The sequence below is a fragment of the Camelus bactrianus genome, chromosome 30 (assembly GCF_048773025.1).
Source record: "Camelus bactrianus isolate YW-2024 breed Bactrian camel chromosome 30, ASM4877302v1, whole genome shotgun sequence".
In the NCBI taxonomy this organism is placed as follows: Eukaryota; Metazoa; Chordata; class Mammalia; order Artiodactyla; family Camelidae; genus Camelus; species Camelus bactrianus.
In genome coordinates, this window is record NC_133568.1 from 1660666 (window position 1) to 1666665 (window position 6000).

Consider the following 6000-nt stretch of genomic DNA (forward strand, 5'->3'; position numbering starts at 1 on the left):
CCCCTCTTCCCATGACTTCCCTAAAGATAAACAAAGCCTTTGCACTCACATTGATTTCTACAATCTCAATCCCACCCTGTCTTTCCTTAAATTCCTGTATTCTATCACACAACTGTTAGTGATTTTTCCTTTGATTGTACACAATAAATGTGGGAGCATTTGAGAGGCTCGTGGAGTTGGCTCCCGACACCCTCTCCCTCTCTTGACTTTTTCCACAGAGTCTTGAGTAATTCATTCAGTCTCAGTGGGACTTCTGCTGGCCAGAACCCAGTTACTGGCACTTGTTGAGCTAGGATTTATGAGTTAACTTGTTAGCCCAGTAAACCAACAATTATTAAACTTCAGATTTCTGAGTTAGCCCAGCAGTACTTAGATCAGTAAACTGACACTTATTACACTTAGATTTAAGAGTTAGCTTGTTAGTCCAGCCCAGCTTTTCCTTCTCATTATGAGAAAATCTCAATCGTGGCAATATTTTGACTTGAAAATGAGATAAGCTAAGAAGCACATTTTAAATATAAAATATTTTAAGTACAAAATAAATAATTGTATTCCTTTAAAGACAGGAAATTAAAAGCATAATAAACTCTGACTTTGACACACAAAATATAAAAGTTAATATAATGTGTTTTCATACACCTCTTTCCCTGTTTCAGTAATTTCTCAGCCCCTTTCACGTTACACCCGAGTCCCCGCCCGTGACCTGTGGTGTAAACACCTCCGACCACACGGGGAAGGGGGGACCCAGGCAGTGAGAATGAGGGGGCGCGAACACCCCCGTGGCCCCGATGGACGCGGACCCTCACCCCCTCCCAGCAGGTGAGGACAACAGTCGAAGCGGGTCCGCCAGCGCACCAGTCCCCTCCCTCCTGGACTGGAAACCCAACTCGGCCAGGTCCACACACACCCCGGTGTGAAGCTGGCTTAGCATGCGGGGAAACCGGCATTACCTCAGACAGCGAGCGAGGAGCGTCCTCCTCCTGCAGGAACGAGGGCCACGCGGTCCCGAAGCCGCCATGGCGCCTCCCGCTCCTCCCTGAGGAAAAGGAGCGTCGCCCCCAGGGAAGACGCCGACCACGTCTGTCGCGGAATGCGCATGCGCCCCACCATCTAAGAAATGTTGGCTTCGCGCGCCCCCTGCAGTTCCTTGAGGGCAGTGCTGGATGTTCAGAACTCACTGGAGAACACATGACCCGTCCCAGCCATGATGCTAAATCACTGGAAATCTTAGTGCCCTGGTCTCTTTGTTAATGTCACTGGTGATGCTCTGATCCAGCCATGTCTGCTCTCTTGCCTGGATCATGCCTCACTCCTTGGAACCACGCCTGGATCAGATGCAGAAGAGTCTCAAATCCCATATTTAGAGATGATCAGGGTTGGTCTGGAGACCAAACCCAAATCTCTCAACACCCTGGGGTCCTCTGAGGAGTGTGGTTTTCTCAGAACCGTCTGTTCCATGTCAGAAGCAGACCAAGCCTCAGGTAGCTTAGAAGGAATGCAGCCCATGCTTTGGACAGTTCTCAGTTCTGACCTGCATAATCTTGAGACCCTTTTGTAATTTCTAACACCCTTTTTTCTCATACCTGTATTGATGTTTATTTATGGCTAGCTGAAATATTGCTCTTATAATGCAGAGGTGCTATTGTTCTTCAGATAACAGAATATTTTGAAGGGATCAATTATTTATCACTCCCCCTAATTAAATATACTTTTAAAGCTAGAAATTTTTCAGGCGGGCAATCAGGTCCTCTTCTTGAACCAGTTGCTGAGGTGCTGAGATTATCTGGTCTGAGCTCCAGATCCTGATCCTGCTGGTGGCTTATGGTGATGTCAGTGTGAACATGTTTCTCCTTGTGCGCCGGTGTGGAAAGGGGACAGCCCTGTTCCCAGATGGGACAGTATCATGCTGACACTCAAAGCAAGCACAAAAAAGAATCACATAGAGTCCCCAGTATCAGCTCTCCCAGGTAGAAACGTCACCTCCATCACAGTGTTCCTGTGCTCCTGTCAGGCCTTCACTGCTCCCAGCAGGTCCTGCATGAGCAGTGTGACAGTTGAGTGCCTATCCCAGCACAGCATGGTGGTGACAATCCCACCTTAATCTGTTTATCTTTGGAATGTTCCCACACCTCTCTGAGCTTCACTTTGCTCTTCTCACAGACAGGGTTGTATAGGCATGGACCTCACAGGGTTATGGGAGGAATTCATGGTACATGCTCACCTGGCGGCTGGCTCTGCAGAAAGGGCTGCTGGGCGTGCTGTGTGTCTTCACATTTATCCTTCTCTCTCCCCAGTGAAAATGCTCCCAGCCTCATCCTTCCCTGGCCTGTGGCCTTTCTGCATTTGCAAAAGAACATGCCACAGCACTTTAACCATGATGCCCTCACAGCCTCTTCTAGACGTGGTGCACCTCCCATATTCACCCACACAGATGAATCACAGGACAAACTAAAGCTGTAGGTGGTCTTTGGGTCCACAAGAGGGGCTGCTGTCTCCTCAGAACAAAGTAGGGTCGGGGCTGTACTGGGGAAAGACGAACAGAACCTGGAGCTCACACATCTATTAATTCCCCTGAAGAAGAAAATGAGTCACAAAGAGCTGTGGGTGGGGTCCCAGCCTCCCTGGGAATCAGAGGACTGTTGGACTGAGCTGATCGCTGAGAGACCCATCCCCCAACAGCCCCATCTCCCTCACCTGCTCTCTCCACATGCACCTCCATGACCTCCACAACTGGGGACTAGAGCAGGAGGAGAGGGGAGCAACCCACTCACAAAAGTGTCTCCAGCCCAGTCCTGAAGCTCCTGTGCATGGAGGATGGAGTAGGCTGTTCCCATGGCCTTGGAGAAAAGGATGTCACTAAGACCACACTCACAGCAGATCCCTGTCAGGCCTACTCCATGACCAGTCCTCCCACTACAAGGATGACTATCACAGGGGAGGCAGTGGGCTGAAGCCACCACCTGGGTCCAAGAGCCAAAGAAGAGACTGTGAGAGCTCAGCATGGATGAAAGTCCAGGCCTCTGACTCTAGTTCATGCAGAAACCTCCCATGCCCTTTCCAGGACCTTGGGCCCCTGGCGGCATCAGTATCTGCAGCTCACCTGGCAGCCCTACACAGTTGGCCTACACTCCACAAGCCACATGCTACAAGCTACAGTTCCCTCCAACATGATGCACCTGCCCCACCTCTTCCGGGTCACTATGAACCTTCTAGCACCCACTGAGGCAGGGCCAGAAGGTAGGAGGTCTGCAGGCAGGGGGAGCTGTCTGAGTTGGGGTTCAGAGGCTGTGTGTCCCTTTTGAAGGCAGCAGAGCTTTCTTTTGGGGGAAGAGACAGGGAAAGTCATTTCTGTGGGTGAACGTTTCTCTTTCCCCTCCACTTGTGCCAACCCCACAGCTGAAAATTTGCTGAAGAGCCAGAGGAAGGGTCAACTCAGGGCCTGGGGACAACCCCTATCTGTTTTTACCAGCACCACTGGCGCCGCAGCCAGCGTCACCACCACCAGCTTCAGTAGTGGCACAAGCAGCATCTGCCGCAGTGGGGGCGCACTCTGAGGCGGAGCAACGGGGCCAGTCCACTCAGTGTTCCATCTCCTGCCTTAAAACTGGAGACAGAGCCAGCTCCAGCCCCAGGGCCCCTCTGCTCCTGATACGTGACCAGGAGGAAGGGGACAAGTAAGGAGCAGTCTGAACTCACAGCCTCCCCACAAGGCTGGCGGCAGAACTGCTGACTTTGCTGGATGTGCTTGTGGGTGGGCTCTCATGGGGGTGCTGGGGCAGGGCTTCCCTTTGAATAAGCTGTCCCACTCCATCCTTTCCAGGATCCAGACTTCTGGGACCAGAATCCAAGACCACAGCTCCACCGCTTATCAACCATGTGACCTGGGCAACTTTCTCAAACCCAAGCCTTCTCTGTCCACCTGCAGAGATGGAGGATAACAGGATGTCCTGCACAGAGTGTCTGTGTAGATTAAATAGATAGAACAGAAAGAAGAGTGGGTGGGGCCTGGCCCATTGGTTGCGGGAGGGGAGGTCACCCTGTGCAACCAGGTCCAAGGGTCACCCAGAAATATGCCCAGAGGTTCAGCTGCCCCAGCACTTATCACATATCTGATGTGAATTTAAACACAGGGAGAGAAACAAACAGCCTGAGTGTAGCTGCTACTGGGGAACATGCATCTGGGGAGTCAGAACAGAATGTGATCAGGATGGTGGAAGATGCCCCTGGAGTTAAGCAGAGTGGAGATGCCCTCTGGAGCCTGGATTTAGTGAGGATGGGCTTGTAGAAATTCCCCTCTCCTTTACCCACTGAGTCCCAAAATCAGTGTGGTGCTAGTGCCCTCAGCACAGAGAAAAACCCAGGCTCCAGCCATGTCCTCTACTTCCTGGACTCCCACTCTGATTGGTGATCCCCATCTGGGATGTAGAGATGAGTTATGGCTGATCATGTGATGTTCCCTCTGCTCCAGGAGGTGTTGAAGAAGGTGGTTCCCTCTCAATGTCTGGGATTCACCTGGTCCCAGAAAAACATCCCTAGCAATGAGCACATGGCACCACCATCCATACTACTATCATTCAGCTCAACAGTGTGGCCACCTGCATCATCACCCCTACCACAAGGACTGAGCGTGGTGGCCCAGGAGCAAGCCTGGGTGGTGGAGCACTGGGTCAAGGTGGCCAGGGTATGGGATGGACTATCCAGTGAAGCCCGTCTCTGGAATCTCGGGAATGGCCTCTTCTCCTTTGCCTGCCTTCTGGATGGAAGTCTGCGGTCCAGGCCCCTGCACAGTCCCAGGTCTGTCCTGCCGGGGCCATGCTGACCTTGACTCCCAGCTCTCAGTGGGTGGATGCTTCCTACCTAAATTCTTCCACGGGCTGAGCTAACTTCATTCCTGTGGATTTTCAACATCCTGCTGTCTCATGTATTGAATGCCCTCTAGGTCCTCCCTGGGTTCCCTGGGGGTGTGTCTCATCCAGGGCAAATTGAGACAGTGAGGGGACTAAAGCTAGAGCGAGCAGGGCAGCAGCTTCCCACCTCCAAGCCTCCTATGTTCCCCTCCCCAAGGGTTCCAGTCCTCAGGAAATTTTGCTCCCTGAATGCAGACCTCTCTGCTCTGCCTCAAATCACTCTCTGAAGGAGACATGGGTCAGTTTCTATGTGGGTGGGTTTCTCTCCACAGGAAGTTCATAGTCAGTGTGGGGTCACTTATTTGTCTGCCATCCCCCCCGAGGCAGCTGGCACCTTCTGGGGGAAACAAATTTGACAGGCATGATCTGGGTTGGGGGCCAAGTCTCTAAGCCCCCTTGGGAAATAGGCCACCATTCCTACTGCTTTAGGAATTGATTTTATTAAACATCCCAGGGGCTGGAGTCAAATTGGAGAATTTCTAGTGTTCTCTTTATACCAACAGATCCCTGTCCAGCTGAAACTTAAACTGGTGGAAATGGATCTTCTCAGTAGAAATGGAAATGGAGGCCCCAGGTGACCAACCCCAGGGCTCCATCCCCAGCCCCACAGCACCTTCCTGCCCAGAGAATCCCAGTGAGACCCTCATCCAGACAGTCTGAACACTCCATGTTCTCAAGTAAAATGGATTTGCCCTTTAACTCCTCATGCACACATTTTCCCTGAACTTCTCCTTCCTTCTTACCCTTCCCCTTAGGAAGAGCTTCTGGAAATGTAAAGATCTGTGTAGCAAAGCTGATTCCTGGAGCAGGGGTCTGCTCATCGAGGTAGCGTGGAGGCCTGAGTTCTGGAGAGAGGAGGGTCAAGGAGGGAAGGAGATGGGGTGGGATGTGGTTTTCAGTTTCTCACTAAAGCGTCTGAAAATTCCCCATCTTCTCTGGATCAGCAGGACGAGGGATGTGTTCTGTTCACAGGCAGGTGGAGGGGAAGAAGGCCCTGGGAATGTGGTGTTTCCGTGCTGCTTCAGTAGGAGGCACTCAGATGGCAGCGCTAGCAGGTCTCTGGCTCCTATTCTAGTCCCTCCTGCTGGCAAGT

The 6000-nt window shown here is 51.8% G+C and overlaps 1 long non-coding RNA gene across 1 annotated transcript in view; it reads right to left on the minus strand.

Annotated features, from left to right (window-relative positions):
• Window positions 1–1106, minus strand: part of LOC141575602 (uncharacterized) — a 28841-nt gene extending 27735 nt beyond the window's left edge. The window contains exon 1 of the long non-coding RNA XR_012503276.1: window positions 951–1106. This is a non-coding gene — a long non-coding RNA (uncharacterized LOC141575602). The remainder of the gene's footprint in view (window positions 1–950) is intronic.
• Window positions 1107–6000: the final 4894 nt, after the last annotated feature.